Source organism: Ascaphus truei, chromosome 2, assembly GCF_040206685.1.
Source record: "Ascaphus truei isolate aAscTru1 chromosome 2, aAscTru1.hap1, whole genome shotgun sequence".
NCBI lineage: Eukaryota > Metazoa > Chordata > Amphibia > Anura > Ascaphidae > Ascaphus > Ascaphus truei.
Window position 1 is genome coordinate 435,250,593 of NC_134484.1, and position 18,048 is coordinate 435,268,640.

The 18,048-nt window shown below is 42.3% G+C and overlaps 1 protein-coding gene and 1 long non-coding RNA gene across 2 annotated transcripts in view; one reads left to right on the top strand and one right to left on the bottom strand.

Moving 5' to 3' along the window:
* Positions 1–18,048, top strand: part of ADARB2 (adenosine deaminase RNA specific B2 (inactive)) — a 623,258-nt gene that overhangs the window by 58,342 nt on the left and 546,868 nt on the right. The gene's annotated exons all lie outside the window — the stretch shown is intronic.
* LOC142488793 (uncharacterized) lies at positions 5,028–6,128 on the bottom strand. The gene is made up of 2 exons (XR_012799663.1): positions 6,010–6,128; positions 5,028–5,449 (listed from the first exon to the last, which is right to left on the bottom strand). It is a non-coding gene; the product is annotated as an uncharacterized LOC142488793 (long non-coding RNA).

Genomic DNA, 18,048 nt, shown 5'->3' on the forward strand with positions numbered 1-18,048 from the left:
TCAGTAAGGAAGTGGCATGTTTTGGGCAATATTGCAGAGGTGGAAAGAGTAGGATTAGGTAAAGTACTGAATGTGGGGAATGAAGGAGGAGTCAAAAATGATACCTACTGCACGCATCTAGCCTGTGGTATTGGGAGGATAGGTGAGTCTTTTATTGCAAGTGAGAAATCATGCACAGATGTAGTGTTAGAAAGAGGGAAAATGCTAGGTTCTGTTTTTGACATGTTAATTTTGCAGTAGTGATGGGAGATCCATGAAGAGATAGCAGAAATATACTTAGTAATACAAGACTGAAGAGAAGGGGAGGGATCAGGAGAGAAGAGGTACCGTAGATTTGTGTACTATCAGCATAAAGGTGGTAGGGGAAACTGAATGGCTATATTGGGTTTCTAAGGGAAAAGGTGTAAATGGAGAAGATTAGAGGAAATGTATAGAGACCTGCTGACGAAGTACTTGGTACGAAACGCGTAGAGGTCATGACAGGTCATCCTGCGCGTGTATGCTGGTAAGCTGAGACGGAGCCTGCAGGAGACAGCAGCGGTTTTATCCATCTCCGCGGTGCTGAGATCCGGATCCTGTGCAGACACCGCGAGTCTGCTGACTGTCTCAGTGTGAGTGTCTGTTTCCCCTTGCCAGTGCCCAACCCTATCGCTGTTTCTATACAAATCTGTTGATAGGTTGTTTTCATGTTTGTTTTTTTCTTTCATGTTTTTTATATAAATTTTACTGTATTTGTATACTGTGCAGCTTAGGGTTTAGTCACCATTAGGTGTTTTCCTTGGTAGTACTTAGCCGTTCAGCTGCACAGCTGTTCTGAGGTGGGGTTGGATCCCTTTAAGTTTTTGTGTATTTTTAATAAATTACCTTTCATTAATCCCTGGTGCGCATTTGTGCATTTTTTATTTTCATGTAAATAATCAAATTTTTAAATTATTACTATACACAGAGTTCAATTAATATACTGTTACTATAGTGCTCCCTAAGTATGTCCTTCATTTTTTATTTCAAGAAAAGTGTTTCTAGTGTTTCAAAACATGTTTTTCTTCTTATCTAATGGCTAAGGTTACTATGCTAATCTTTAGACTGCAGTGGGCTCTGAGGAGAACTCCATTTTGGTCTTCGGACACTTAATATTTCAAATGGTTATATCTTCAGAACAAAGCATCAGACATTAAACATAATAACTGCTTTGGAACGGGCAAGAACATATCTATTAAAACGAGTTAAATACAAATAAACTGGTATCAGCACGGACTGCTATGTCCACCACAACTATTTTAAAGGGTCAATTATGATAAGAGGGGCAGAGAAGGGAGATTTGTCTTTGCAAAGTATTGTTGAACACAGAGACCACACGAAACAGAGTAGCCCGAGAAAATGTGACCCCTCTAGTGCCTCAGTTCACCATGTTTACAGACAATAAAACGATTTAAACAAAATAATAGCTGTCAGATTATAGCAAAAAAGACATGGATCACCTAGATGTAAACCCCTTAAATATGTCACTGCCATTAGTAAACTTTAGTCCTGAGAGAGAGCTCTTTTGAATTGAATTCTTCTTAAAACACTTATTTGATATCACCTTTTCACCTAATTTTACAGATACATTATCTACTTATTTGCCTAAAGTGCTTCCACCTTTGAAAGATATATTGACTCATTGAAGTCATACTGTATATAAAAGTCTCCCATCTGCAAAATTGGTCCAAAACGCACTGCACTATATTTATCAATCATCCCATTGGTTTCAGTGGGAATGTTTTACCTTAATACATTTAGTGCCATTTCTTTGCCCCAATTTTGCAGAGAGGAAACTTTAATAAATGACACCACATTGAGCCTGTATTCTACCATGTTCAGTAGTAACCCACTGAAGAGTTATGGGCTTATTTGTGAAAGTAATGTGTTTAGTACGGTATTGAGGCTCCTGTTCGTGTTATTATTTATTTTATATTCTTGCACCAGTTTTCTAATAGGAGACCTTCATAAATAACACCCACTGTTCATTACCACTGGGCTACTTGGCAAATTGTGCCAATTTAGGAGTTCCATTGGTCACGGGTCATTTAAATACAGTATGATGGTATTTTCCACTTAACAAGTTTGTTTATATAAATCTAGACTATTAACTGCATTATTACCATGCAATTTAATTCATTAACCTTTTCACTGTTCGAGGAGTCTGGCAAAAAGTGATTAAAGCAGCATACTTGTTTAGCTTACCTGAACCCCGGTGGTCTCTGGAGCTGATCTGTGGTCCACCGACCTCCAGGGACCACTGCTTCCTGATTGATGAGCAGTTTGGTTTAGCCTGTAGGTTTGTAGGTTTAGGGCAGGGTTCTTCAACTTATTAGGTAGCTATGTGCAGTGTTTCATTTATTTAAATATATTTGATATTTTATGGGTTTTACTGGCTATGCATCTTAACCCTGGCTGTACTCAAAGCTGTGATCATACAGCAAGCTTAAGCCTATAGGGAACCATGTTAATGGTTTTGAAGCAAAAGGTGGCACTGTGTGCTCATTTGCATGTCATTTCCCAGAATCCCTTGCTGCAGTGGAAGTGCTGTGTGCTGGGTGATAATGGTGAAAGGTGGGTTGCAGACCTGTCTAAGACATGCAAATGAGCATACAGTAATATTTCCATTTGCTATATGTTTTACTGTGGTGAGTTTTTGTCACTTTTTTTACCCACCATAACTTAACTAAGTATGGCAAAACCTATGCTTGCTTCATTTTTGCATAGCCAGTATAACCAACCCCACACTGAGGAGACCCATTAAGGTAAAAACGACTGTCTGTGGGTGGGTTTACTGGCTATGCTCAAAGCTGTGACCATGTAGCAAGCTTAAGCCTATAGGGAACCATGTTAATGGTTTTGAAGCAAAAGGTGGCACTGTGTACTCATTTGCATGTCATTTCCCAGAATCCCTTGCTGCAGTGGAAGTGCTGTGTGCTGGGTGATAATGGTGAAAGGTGGAGTTGCAGACCTGCCTAAGACATGCAAATGAGCATACAGTAATATTTCCATTTGCTAAATGTTTTGCTGTGGAGGGTTTTTGTCACTTTTTTTGCCCACCATAACTTAACTAAGTATATGTATATGTATATGTACCGATGTTAGAAATGCTTGCGAAATATTGACATTTTGTATTTAAATGTATTTAAAATGACATTGCATTAAGCTTCTGGGCCCTCTACCCCTAAATGTTTTCTGATTGGACCCATTGGGAGAACTAGTTGAAGAGCCCTGGTTTAGGGCTTGCTCCAGTAGGAAGTTGCAACGTCATAGTAGTATTATTGTGTCAAAATCAGCACAAACATAAATACAAATATTTCCGCAACTGGACATCCCTACAGGTCACGGATAATGGATCTCACCCCAAAAGGGACCCCTGGCTCAGGTACATTTTGGCAGGTTTACTGCTTTAATTATTACATCTTATTTATTTTCTACAGCACATCAACTTTTTGCCATAGTATCTATTTTCACCATAACACATTTATTGATATTTGTACTTACTGTATTAACATATATATATATATCTGCTACCAAACAATGATAACTCTTTGTAACAGTACTTATTGCAGTCATGTAAACATCACAGGAATAACATGAATATTCAATTGCATCACCTCCATACTGTAATCTCTTTAAACAAGGATCTATAAAGCGTGTTTGATATACTGTATCTTCATTTAAATATACGTTCATATTTCCGAGGTGATACAAAATGTAACTCTTGTGGTGACGGGGACCCTGCAAAGCTGTGCATTGAAATCCTCTAAACCATCAAAGGGGTTAAGTCTGACTGGCAGAAGGAGCCCTGGGGCTAGTCAGTAAAAATGCCCATTACCATTTATAAAGCAGGTGTTCAAATGAATTGGTCTTTTATCGTAACGCAGATTTACAGTGCATTAGGCAATCCATTTTTCAATTTAGTGGACTGCCTCTGATAAATTAACAGATGTCGATTGATTTTTTTCCCTTCAGTCCCCCTGTTTACACCTGACAGCCAGTGCTTTATAGCTGAACAGTTATTTGAAGTTATAAACATTATAATTAGCAATTTTTTAATTAGGCTGACAATTAACAGGAGATTTGCAAAGCTGCTAATTTGACATGTCATACTCTCTACACTGTTTATGTTAACCACTACTTGAGTGAATTCAATTGAACAGAACCGTGGTGTCTGAAAAATCTGTCTCCGAAGTGCGTGTTTCTCCCACTTGTCTACCATTATGACACGTTATGCAGACAACTGAGGATCCAGTGATTAGTTATATGGCGAGTGTTACAACACATGACGTTTAAACAGTAGAAAAACTTTGGAGCTTTAAGTACTGTAAATATGTTAAAGCAGCACTTCAGATGACACTATGAGATGTACAGTATATAGATATAGAGTTACATATATATTGGGTCTCCGTAACAGAGCCACGTTGATTTCAGCTCCAGGGGCCCTCTGCTTCCTGAGATGCTGCCGGTATCTCTGTACAGTTGAAAGCTCCCAGTTACATTGGTCCATCAGGAAGACAAAGGGGATGACACTGTGGCTTCCTGTTGTCCCGTGAGGATGTGCGCCTTTTATAGCACCATATTGTCAACCCAGCCGGGGCACCTATGTAGGTAATTATCTCAGGAAGCAGGGGGTCCCAGAGGTTCAGCTCCGCAGACCCCCTGCTTCAAACCTATTTTAAAATAAAGTATAGTGTCACTTGGAGTAGCTCTTTAAGTAACTAGATCTGAGGCACAAGCAAGATATCTACAGTATGTGAAGCAGTAGTCCATTTTAAGGCATAGGTCCTCAATGTGCTACATCACAGTTTGAATCCCAGTTCCTGGTGTTTGTGACCTTTAAAAAAAAACACTTTACCTGTATAATAAACTAAGTACTTTAATATAAGATCCTAGTTTTCCTCAATTCTATTATGTGCAGCACTGGAACATGTTTGAATAGCAGGAATTCAGTCATTAAAGAAATGCCATTATTGTGAACAAGATCAAAACTAATAAAGATAATCCAATAAAATCAAAATAGATATTTATTGTTAATAGCCTTTTTACATGCGATGCCAGCATACTCCAGTGTAAAAGATAGTAACAAAACTTTGTCAATAAAAATGCAGTTACAGTACATTTAAAATGTGCTTAGTGAAGAAAGAGATGAGCCTGTTTCTGTTTCAAGTAGCAGTACTTGTCATGGTGAAATGCCTATTACCTATCAAGCAATATTTTGTTAATGCGAACTATAATAATTAGAAGTGAAGAGTGATATTGTTCCTCTGGGATACATGGATAATATCTCATACATTGTTTTATGTGTCCTATATCCTCAGGTCAAATTCTTCTCAATGCAGATAGAATCCAATTAATAGTGTGAGCTACTGGAGGATTGCGTCCAATTTGAGCTTTCAAAAAACAGAAATAACAATGATAGTTTGAGTACCTGGAAGAAATAAGCAATGATCGGGTGCACTTAGAATGTTTAGCCTGCAGCTAGGAGGAAAGAGAAAACAACAGTATTTCCCTTTATTGACAAGACTAAACTGATTAGTTTTAATGTGCTCAAAAATAAAACAGGGGTGAAGAAAATTGTTTCTTACACAAGAATTTAGTGTTTCTTACATCCTGTTTTATCAATCTAAATTTTTTTTACAGGACGTGCAATAAAACTGGTACAATAGTAATTGCTGAAATAATATATTAATAAGAAATCTAGCCTACCTCTATATATCTTTTTCTAAGGATGTCTGCACATTCCTCTATGATAGGGTGAGCGGACTGTCACTCACCCAGAGACAGCAAATAAGACTGCACATCTCTCCCCCTCTGTGATAAACTGAGTGGCCTCTCACTCACCCAGGAAACACTGCGGGAGGGGATTTTAATGGCAGTGGGGGTGCAGAGGGAGAGTGACAGGTGTTAATGTCCCAATTAATGTAATATATGGAACAACCCATCTCCCCCGACTCGAGATAGATAGTCTTATGGTGTTAGGGTGCTTACCTGATGCTATTCCAGGATCCGGGGACTCCACATATAGGGAGCTTGGAGGAATGATGTCTTGGTCTGGTGCAGTGCCTCCACCTGTAAGGGCTCTGACATAGGCAGATGTTCACCCTCCTAAATGGAGCAATGTATTTAAACAAATTTCTATTCACACTTTCTTTACGTTGATACACCCACCCCCTCCCCCCACCCCCACCCTAAATGTTCTTCTCTAGGCCCTCTTCCTGGCCCAGTGGATATATATATATATATATATATGTAACGGGTATTCCCCCACCCATGGTATGTGTGTGCGGGGAACCTAATGTTACCAGGTGTGGTGCTTTACCTGTTAGGCTCACAGGGGGCCAAAGCCTCCACCACGGGGAGCCTGGGGCACGTATAATAATAGGAGTAACCTCGTACTCAGTGCAGCGCCTCCACCTGCGATGGCTCCCACCAGAGGGGGAGTGATCCTCGCAGGACAATTTATATGTATCACACACACAGCATGTAAAACAACCAATAATTTTACTGTAGCAACCGTACTTAATCATATATATATGTCAAAAGGTGTCCCTCTCTAGAGGAGACACTACTACTGCGTCTCGCAGGACGCTACCCCCCTTTCACCGGGTGATCCCGCCCCGTGTCCAGTAACCCCACACACCCACCCGGATGGCTGCTGCAGCCGCAGCCGCAGCGGAGGTCTGAGCCCAAACCTCTGGATGGACGCGCAGCGTCCGCCATGTCCCTAACTGACTCTGGATAATAAGGGGCAGGGTCCCTAACCTGGGGCCTGTCCCTGAACAACACAACACTACTGGTGGCTCAGGGCTATCTGGGGCCTAGGGGACTGCTGGCCTAGTGCAGGGAGTCACTGACTCCTGCACCCTACCTCCTTCCCCTAGCTGCTCTGGTCACCAACTGCCAAACGTGCTTCAAGCCCGCGAAATGTATCCAATCTCCCCTGCAAGGAGATGCTGTAGCCCTATTGGCTCCCTGGGGTCATGTGGGGCACTCCTAGGCTCATGGAATATGTAGTCCCTCTCTGTAGTCCCTCTTTAGTCTCTCTGTAGTCCCTCTGTAGTCTCTCTGTAGTCCCTGTCGTGAGACAGGTTTAGCTTTCATTATGCAGTAAACCACAAAGAAGTTGGGCCTAAAACTAATGTATTAGTTATAAGGAGGATACTTCAGACATTACAGCACAGCAAGAGGTTTTCTTTTTTGGTTTGAAAGAGTAACGGACTCAGCAACATCCCCTGGCCTACTAATTGCTTCACAAATGGGTAAATGGTGAACACTGTAAACATAATCACTGTGTTTAACCTGAAACCTCTTAATAATGTTTGGTTAACAAATGCATAGCGATAAAAATGTGAATGCTTTCCACCCTTCGTGCAACAACATTTGCTTATAGGTAATCATAATGATGCATCCAAACCGTTCGGCAATCGGCTCTGCATAATTTGTCAAGTCGACTAAAAGAGACCTTGTTAATTTAGCTCCCTATTTGCTGATTATTATAAGGTGACACATCCTTGTTGCTAGAGAAAATGCTGCAGCCGTACTACGCTGTTAAAGAGGACAAATTAACACGTGCGTAGCACTCTAATTGAGAAAACTATTTATTTTGAGCTGTTTATTTAAGCACAGGAGGATTCCTAATGGAGCTATCAGACCCTGCTCATTGGCTAATAGTTTAATTAGGCCCATCTGGTGGAGGCTGTGGAGAAAACTGTCCCAGCTCTGATGTTGGCAGGAAGGTAATTTGTCATTCTGTGGCCCAGAGACTGGCACACTAACGTCTCTAAAGCTAAGCAGAAGCTCAGCAATCTGTCTCACAAGAGAATTGCTAAGAGCTATTGGAGGCTTTTGTGTTGTTCACCTTGGCACACCAAGGAGAAACTATCCTATTCAATAATATCCTTCAGATAACCTCACCACCATAAGAAGTCTTTAGACTGTTTCTGAAAGTCAAGTAAATCTTGCTTTCGTCAGCCAAACCTAATATAAGTAAATGCACTCCCCAAAAACTATTTAAATGGTAATAATATGTTCTATTGGAGCCTGATAGGAAACATGCCTATTTAAAAAATCTGTTACAGTTCTAAAAACCTTAAAGCAGAAAGTCTATTTTCAATGAGAAATATATTCTTGACTAAGCAAATTACAATATCCTTTACATAAATGAAGGTTAAATATGCTTCATATATCTGTATTGCTTATAAAATGAAACTGCTGTATCAGGGGAACGGTTAGTCACAGTTAGGTATACGTTTAAAATTTGCAAGCACTCAACATTTGTGCCCCTGTTTCTCAGTTTGGAGTCGCTTTGCACTGTGTTTGCGTAGTTACCTTGTTACCATGGAATACGGCTTATTTGCCACTATTTTAGTCTCAGATGATGCAAACCAGCGTCTGTTACCAATTCAATTAAGTATTTAATGAAGAAAATGTTTTTGGCTAACAAACCTGCTTGAGACAAGAGTTTCTTTTTTTTCTGATGTATAAAAATTGTATTCACTTGATCGACATGAATGATGATTTACAGTACCTAGTCAAGAATTGCTCTTGTGCCACTCAGCTCACTGTGTGGTGACAATAGCCTGAAATTCATAGCATTTCACAATTACTAATAAGCCTAAAAAATACAAAAAAAAAATCTGTGAGGTGTCCTTATTTGTTATTCGCAAGATATTATTCTTAAATATAAAACTATTAAGAATGTAGCTTTACAACAGGTTATTTTTACCAAATTATTAGATGTGATATATTGCAGTGCATTCAAATGCAGTAATGTCAATCTACCTCCCACCACGCCACCAACACCATCACCACCACCACCACCTCCCACCACCCGTGGAACTGTGAGCTGCCAGAGAAGCATAGAGCAGGACTTTGAGCGAGGAATTTGAAAGTGCTTAGCTACGAATTACACCAGAGAGGTCTGGACAACCCCTACTCCCACAGGAGTGGAAGCGAACCCTGAGTAAGCCTTTGAAGTGGATCCTAGGTAGGTTGGATTCCCCCACCCCGTATCCTCTATTTTGGTGAGTGTAAGCTCTGATTGTAATTTGTGTTGTGTTTACTGCTCCGGACAGAAATAATACTCTATGTTGAACTGCTTTGTCCTGTCTGGTGCCTTTATCCCGTTAAAGAGTTCTGGTCTCCTGTAACACCAAATTCGGAATTCAATTATATTTTTATATTATGTGTAACGGAGTTGTGGCCATTACAGATCGTGTGGTGCATGATACCTGCTGGTAACAGGAGGGCTGAGTCGTCCGCTGGTGGTAGTGGGGACACAGGACTAGGCTTCTGAGGTTCATATCCTACATACTGTATCTCTTTAGCAGTGTAGCGCCTCCATCTGCCGTAGGCTCCAGGAACTGAATGTGATCTCCCATGGTTGAACTATAACCTCTCCCCCCAGTAAGGTCACGCACCAGGCAGGAGTTATAACAACAGGAACAGTTTATTATCTCTTCTGTACAGCACAGTAACAAGCAGGCTTCTGCCCGATGCAGTAACTCTCATCTACCACTAAAGGATGGCCCCCTGGACTGTCACTACAGGCCAAGGGCACCCGCAGCTGTCCTACTGTAGCTCTTCCTTACCTCCCTAGCAGAGGCAGGAGGTATGGTCCACACTCACACTTCCCTGGAGGGAAGAGGACTGGAGAAGGACCAGTATCAGCCTCTCCACTGTGTGACCTGCCTTCTTCAAGTGGGGAAAGGCACTGACGAATTTGGGTGGTACCTGCCCTTAAGAACAGCCAGGTCTGACTCATGATTGGTCATGCCCAGGCCTGATGTCACCGTCTCCCGCTGTCACTCAAGTGCAGCACCAAGGAGGGGAAAACCCCACATCAACTACTGGCAACCTGATTGTACCACGACTTACTGCCAGGATGGAAGCAAACTAGTAGCCACAGATGTCATGGCTATACATGTATATCACTTTTACCTTTATTCATACAGTATGTATACACTTATTTCAGTCTTTTATAATTGTTGCCTTATAAAAATCTATCTTTTCAGCCCTCCAATTAGGAATTGTATACTTCCTTACTAGGAATTGTTTCTGTCAGGATTGCCTAGACCTCCTGCCTAGCCATAGCTTCCTTGTCCACTGGGTGTGCTGCTGTCTTCTGTTGGCTCTGGGTTCCTCTGTCTGTCTGTCTTCTTGTTGCTCCTGTCTCTGTCCTTTATAGCTTGCTTCCTGTCTGTTGCTTTTGCCTTTGCTTGCTAGTCAGACTCCTGCAGTATGCTCATGCCTGTCTTTGATCCTGACCTGTTTCCTGTACCTGTACCTGTATTTGAGTCTGCTCACAGTAAAAGCCCTTGCTAGTAATCTGGCTTGTCCCTGGTTATTCCTGCTCCCCGGTCTCAGTCCCTGCTCCCTGTTCTTAGTCCCTGTCCTGCCCCGCCTGTCCTGTTCCAGTCTCCTCGTTGCCGACCTCTGCTTGTACCTAACTTCGCTGCCTGCCGCCTGCCTCGGACCCCTGCTTGTACCTGACTTCGCTGCCTGCCGCCTGCCTTGGACCTCTGCTTGTGACCCCTACTACGCTCGTGCTGTTCCGGCCACCGAGATCCTACCCGCCACAGGAGTCTCCCGTGACAGAAAGCAAAGGCCACTTCTGGATCTTGCTGGAACAGATTCTTCTTCTGCCTGCACCCTTTCCTGCCTGCTGCAGCTGACCACATCCGCAAGGTTGAAGATAAGTACTTTCGTTTCTTTTTTGGAGATCCCAGTTGGGAAGGTTTTTTTTGTTGTTGCTGCTAGTGTTCTGCAAGAATTATTGCGCTCATAACGAAAAAACATTTTTTTTCTGAGACTAGAACTGTTGCTGCAGAGACAATTGCAGTTTTCTTTGAGATTTTTCTTTTTGTGCAGTGCCTGGGTTAACGCTTGCAGTACCTGCTGCCACCTTTTTAGACTCTGACTTTTCATCCCCTGGACAAGTCTGGTCTCTGCATCCCTGGTTGGACCACTGCTGTTCACAGGGTTCCCATTTCAAATGTTTCTTTTTAAATCCCAGTTGGGACCCTGAAGGTTTTGTTGCTGCAAAGGTTTCTGCTGGGTTTTTTGTGCCACTTTCTCCCTGAGAAGAATTCCCTATTACAAAAAAGATCCTTCCCTGCAGTACCTGTTTTTGCCATTTTGAGACTTTCATTACCTGGACAAGAATTGTCTCTGCATTGTGGGTGGGCCACTGCAGATTTTCAGACTCACATTTCTATTTAGGACGGTTACCTTGATTTACTGCTGTTCACAGGGTCTTCATTTCAAAAGACAAAAGTGCTCCCATTATTTTGTTGCTGCATGCTTTGATTTTCTTGCATCTATAGTTTTTCATATGATTGGTTCTAAGGTTTCAGGTTTACCTGCAAGTTCCCCTAAAGTTTGTTTCTCTGCAACATATGATATCCCTACGCCTGATATCAAAGGTTTCAGATTTGACTGCAGGGTTCTCTGTCTGATATTCCTATGTCAAAAGTTTCAGATCTAACTACAAGTTTACTCTGGATTAGTTTCCTGCTGTCTATGATATTTCTATGCCTGATATCAAAAGTTTCAGATTCAACTGCAGGTTTTCTTTGTCTATATGATATCCCTACGCCTGATGCATAAAGATTTAGATGTAACTGCAGGTTTTCTCTGTCTGTCTGATATCCCTACGCCTGATATCAAAGGTTTCAGATTTGACTGCAGGGTTCTCTATCTGATATTCCTATGTTCAATGTCAAAAGTTTCAGATCTAACTATAAGTTTTCTCTGTATTAGTTTCCTGCTGTCTATGATATTTCTATGCCTGATATCAAAAGTTTCAGATTCAACTGCAGGTTTTCTTTGTCTATATGATATCCCTACGCCTGATGCATAAGGATTTAGATGTAACTGCAGGTTTTCTCTGTCTGTATGATATCCCTATGCCTAATGCCTAAAGATTCAGATATAACTGCAGGTTTCTCTGTCTATGTTTTTTCCTTGCATTTATAATCTCTGTGACTGATGTTAAAGTCTTTAAGGGTCAGCTCTCCTATCTTGTGTCTCTCTGTGTCTAATATTCCTGTTGTTCATTCTAATGCTTCTGTTTTAAAAACACATTTCCTCTTTACTGGTGTCTTGGGAAGTGTGGTTTAATTATGGCTCCCACTCAAACAGTCTTGAGCAGTAAATGTGAACACAGTACCACTGATTCTTCAGAACTTCTCAAAGCAAGGAAGAAGAAGAAGAAGAAGAAGAAGAAGAAGGGAGGCATTACTGTGGAAGTTGCAGAAGGAATTAAGAATGAAAATTTAACCTCAGAGTCTGCATTTGATGAAAGAGATATGCTGCAGCTTAAGGCAACTCACAGACGTAGCCCAAGAATAGTGGAAGAGAAGAAAGATGCTCCTACTCAGACGCTTCAAGCTGCACAGAAAGCGATTGATTGTCTTTATGAACGTTTAGATAAGGAGCAAGAGGCCAAGATTGCACTTCAAAGCTGTCTATCTTCAGCAATTGCTAAGTGTGTTCTCCAGGAGAAAGAAAGAGAGCAGTTGGAGAGGGACAGGGTAATCCTGTCAAGTAAGCTGGAGCAGGCCTATGCTGATAATGCGCAGTACCAGAATTTCATGGCTCAAGTTGGCGCAAAACTGGAAGCCTCTGAGGAGAAGAATTGCCACTTCAACATAGAACTACGTTCTTTGAGAGAGATCTTCGAAGGATTAAATAGCAGTTTTGAAATGGTAACCCAGAAGTGCAAGAATCTCTGTGTCCAGGTCAGTGAAGGAGATAAGAAACTCCATGAATTAGGAGAGGAGAAGAAGCAGTTGGCCCAGGAAAAGTTGGATATGCAGACAGCACTGCAGAATGCAGAGAGAGTGCTGCAAGAGGAACGTGTCTCCCTGGAGCGGCGCACTCAGGCAGAGAATATGCTGCAAAGTCAGCTGCGAGAACTACGTGCACATCTGCAGGACGTCAAGGAGAGATGGGTGAATGCTGAAGAGAGACAGCGAGTATTGCAGGAGGAAAGTTTCCAGACTGCCTACAAGATAAAGATGCTGGAAGAGTATTTGAGTACCCAGTGTGTCCCCAAAGAACAGCATGAGGAGCTGAAGGTCACACTGAGCATAACCAGAGCCTCGCTGGAGGAGGAGAGGTCTGGGAGAGCACGGCCCGGTTCTGCCTCCAGCAGAAAGTCTCTTTCAGACTCTGGTTCCACAGAGACATCCCCTCTCAGTCCTCCTGGAGACGTGGGGGAAGTGGGCGACCTGAAGGAGTTTGTTCTGCGCCCCGCGCCACGCGGTGTCACCGTCAGATGTCGGATCAGCCGAGACAAGAAAGTGATGGACCGAGGACTGTACCCCACCAACTACATGCACCTGGAGCGGGACGAAAACCACAAGCTCTTTCTTCTCGCTGGGAGGAAGAGAAAGAAGAGTAAAACGTCCAACTACTTGATATCTATTGATCCGACCGACATGTCCCGGGAGGCGGGCAGCTTTACTGGCAAACTCCGATCCAACCTAATGGGGACCAAGTTTACAGTGTTTGACCGCGGTGTTAGCCCAGCCAGGGCTCAGGGACAGTCAGAGAATGCAGCGTCCCGGCAAGAACTGGCGGCTATTTGCTATGAAACTAACGTCCTCGGGTTTAAGGGTCCCCGGAAGATGGCGGTTCTCATTCCCGGAAAGAATTTCAATCACGAGCGCATCCCTTTCCAGCCACACAATGATTCGGAGAGCCTGCTGTCTAAATGGCAGAACAAGTGTCAGGAGAACATCATCGAGCTGCACAATAAGGCCCCCGTGTGGAATGATCACACTCAGTCTTACGTGTTCAACTTCCACGGGCGTGTCACACACGCATCTGTGAAGAACTTCCAGATTGTGCACGACAATGATCTGGAGTACCCTCTGCCCACTGACAAGCCACCAGAGGTGGGTCACCTTGAGTCGCCGTTTCATCAAGGCCTCCGGGAAGAGCCTGGAGGATCGTCCGGAGAACGCTCCTGAGAGGGGGGAGTAATGTCAGGATTGCCTAGACCTCCTGCCTAGCCATAGCTTCCTTGTCCACTGGGTGTGCTGCTGTCTTCTGTTGGCTCTGGGTTCCTCTGTCTGTCTTCTTGTTGCTCCTGTCTCTGTCCTTTATAGCTTGCTTCCTGTCTGTTGCTTTTGCCTTTGCTTGCTAGTCAGACTCCTGCAGTATGCTCATGCCTGTCTTTGATCCTGACCTGTTTCCTGTACCTGTACCTGTATTTGAGTCTGCTCACAGTAAAAGCCCTTGCTAGTAATCTGGCTTGTCCCTGGTTATTCCTGCTCCCCGGTCTCAGTCCCTGCTCCCTGTTCTTAGTCCCTGTCCTGCCCCGCCTGTCCTGTTCCAGTCTCCTCGTTGCCGACCTCTGCTTGTACCTAACTTCGCTGCCTGCCGCCTGCCTCGGACCCCTGCTTGTACCTGACTTCGCTGCCTGCCGCCTGCCTTGGACCTCTGCTTGTGACCCCTACTACGCTCGTGCTGTTCCGGCCACCGAGATCCTACCCGCCACAGGAGTCTCCCGTGACAGTTTCTTTTTTTAACTATGTATAATATATATATATATATATATATATATATATATATATATATATATATATATATATATATATATATATATATATATATATATATATATATATATATATATATATATATATCCTTTAAAGAGAAGTTATTTTATAAAGCATATTTTCACTTTTTCATTTATTTTTATGTTTATACATTTTGTGATTGTATATTGTTTAAAGCTTGTGCCAACATAAGTAAAGCTTGTGCAATATAAAGATCACCTCTGCCTGTTCTTCCCTTTTGTCACAATGTTTCAAAAGTAGCAAATATGCATTATGATTGTAACACCCTTGCTAAATTAGCTCAGTGAGTTTTGGTCCCTATATGGTAGTTAAACAGTTACTTCCCTACAGACCCTGGTTGCTACACTCTGTGTATCTAAATTGTTGCCTTTTAAAGGTCAGTGTCTGGCACCGCCTTAGTTCTAGGTGATGCCGGAAGGTCACTTGATATGGGGTAACCTGATTATAATGTTTAGCCCACCCTTTAGTCGGACAAGCAACAGCTTACCTATGTTAGTGTAGCCAGGTCACCCGATGGCTACTATTCTGCCCTTGGGCTGGCAGTAAACCCTGGTACAATCAGGTTGCCAGTAGTTGTTATGGGGTTTTTCCCCTCCGAGGAGCTGTATTTGTTTACAGCGGGAGGCAGTGACATTAGGCTTGGGCATGACCAATCATGAGCCAGACCTGGTGCCCTCCTCCTGGCAGTACTTAAAGGCAGGACCGCCCCATATTTAGAGTGTCCTTCCCCCTATGAGGAAGGCAGGTCACACAACAGGGAGCCTGAGATTGGGGCCTTCCCTTGTGCTCTTCTCTCTGGGGGAGAGTGAGTGTGGACATACCTCTGCCTCTGCTAGGGAAGTGGGGAAGAGCTAGGATGGCTGCGGGTGCCCTTGGCCTGTAGTGACGGTCCAGGGACCATCCTTCGGTGAGAGGAGAGTGCTGCATCGGGCAGAAGCCTGCCGTGTAACTGTGCTGTACAGAAGACAATAAACCGTTCCAGATATTATATACCTCTTGTCTGGTGTGTGACCTTACTGGGGGGAGAGGTAATAAGTTGTACCATGGGAGATCACCTTAAGTTCCTGGAGCCTACAGCAGATGGAGGCGCTGCAATGCTAAAGAGATATTTGGGGTATGAACCCCAGAACCCTGGTCCTGTGTCCCCACTACCATCGGCGGACAACTCAACCCACCAGTTGCCAGAAAGTATATGCAACATACACCATAGTAATGGCCACATCTCCCACCGGGTGGGGGAAACACAGTTACATTATATACGGCAAGGTTCAGACGTTTCTGCTTTGGATTCCCAGGAGGTTCCAGAGGAGGGGGGTTCCCAGGCTCTCCTAGCCTGTAAGCAGGACATATTTGATTATTTTTAGTATTAGGGCATGGTCCCCGGTGTTAGGGGGGCCCTTAGAGACTGGGATTCAAAGAAACTACACTATAGAAGAAAGTGGTTCCCTATTGCAGGGCTTAAGGAAAATGTCCTGGAAGGGTCTGCCAGGGAGGTAATTTCCCTAATCTGTCCTGAGCAGGGCAAAAGGCTCATATAGAGAGATAAGCTGCTACAAGTCTCATAGTGGGAGGAATTGGATTCTAAACGCTTCAAGTACTAAAAACCTGTCCTGGTGCCAGTTTATACCAGTTACCAGTTTATATGTTGCAATAAACAGTTAAACGTTCCTGGCACCATTTCTTCATTATCACTCCTGGTCAAGAGCCTGCAAGAACCTATCCAGCACCCTGATAAGAACAAGGTAACTGCACCGCACCCATACACCTTTAAGTAGAACTCCTACTTAAAAGAGACACTACCACATATTGGGACTGTTCATATTGTATACTTTTACATGTACACCCTATCCTTCATGTCGGTGGGGGTGGGGGGAAGGGTGGGTAGAGGTGTTACATGATGTTAAGTTAATTGTAAAGCTGCAGACCAACCAATATACTACATGTGTTTTTTTGTTTTTTTTAGTGAATCAGTTCTGTACTATGAGAAAATACTTGTCGCATCTTTTTTTTTAAACAACTCTAAATTACATTTTTAATGTATTAAAATGTAACAAACATTATTGGTTTCTATAGAAACCATTTACAAAGTCACAAACCCCTTCCTCTTCTGAAAGAGGCTCTGACACACCCCTTTTTGAGCCCTGCCCTCTCTCTAGCAGTGCACCAATTGTATCTAGTGACTGCCTGGTCACATGATCTTTCCCACAGAACGTTGCATCTTTGGTCCTCTTCTGCTGCACTGACCGCCATTTAGTGAACGCCCGAGCCGAATCTTCGCCGATCGATCACAGGAGAACGGATCGATCGGCAATTTAGCTAAAAAAATCATTGTGTGGATTGTATTGATGCACATATTAAAGGGGAACAAATAAAAAACAGCAACTTGGACTGCTGCTTTAAAAGCATCAATTTTATGTTGCCGTGCTATAATAATATCAGAGAGCTGCTTGCACCAATTTATATCCGTGTGGGTTTTATCATAAATAGAGTGCGATTTTAAAATGGAATTTATCAAAGTCGGGGACTGTAACTGCAGCATTTTTAATTTCTTTTTGTATCAACCAAATGAGCTGTGTCTGAGGTAACGCTAAACTCTGTGCCCACGAGATGTAAGATTTGTAGCTAAAAATATATATATATATTTCATTTATAACATAAATATTATAGAAAGATACAGAATATTTTCTAACATGATCAATTAATAAAAAAAAATATTTTTATCAGCTATGTAAGGTTGAATAGTGCAATATGTATTATTAATTGGCCATGCCCTTGAAGGCGGTGTTTATATGGCAATACAATACGTTCAAACACTAACCCTACAGGTCAGTCATGAGAAATACTTTATACATTTTAAAGCAATAATGACTATATCTATACTGTACTTGTGAAAACAATTACATTTGTAAATACGAATCACTGTGAATGCATTATCAATGCTTGGTAACTAGCCCTATGTGTATTATAACCTCAGCAGTAAGTACAAACTAAACAAGCTTTTCTCCTGTTTTTAAATCCATTTTGTTTATGATTTGGAGACATTGATTGTATCAGTTATGAAGCTGAAGATATGTCATATCACAATGTGCATGACCATTATTTCCAAGCACAGCATTAATAATATAAATAATAATGTACATCTGATGTACATTATGTACATATACATTATGTATGAGACCGAAGCTGCACTTTGCATTATAACAATACATATGATAGTTCTCATCCTTGTTTTACACTGTGTTTTATTGCCAATCATTTATTTTTGTCCAGTAAAGCATGTAACCCGTTGCTGTATAAAATTCCTTTAAGCAGTTACATTTGCAAGAGTCTTAAAAACGTTGTACTTTTTATAATAGGAATGCTGACTAAACCAAAAGTAAGAAAATTATTTCTAGCAGTTTAATCTATAAATGACATTTAGGAACCATTATCAGCCCCA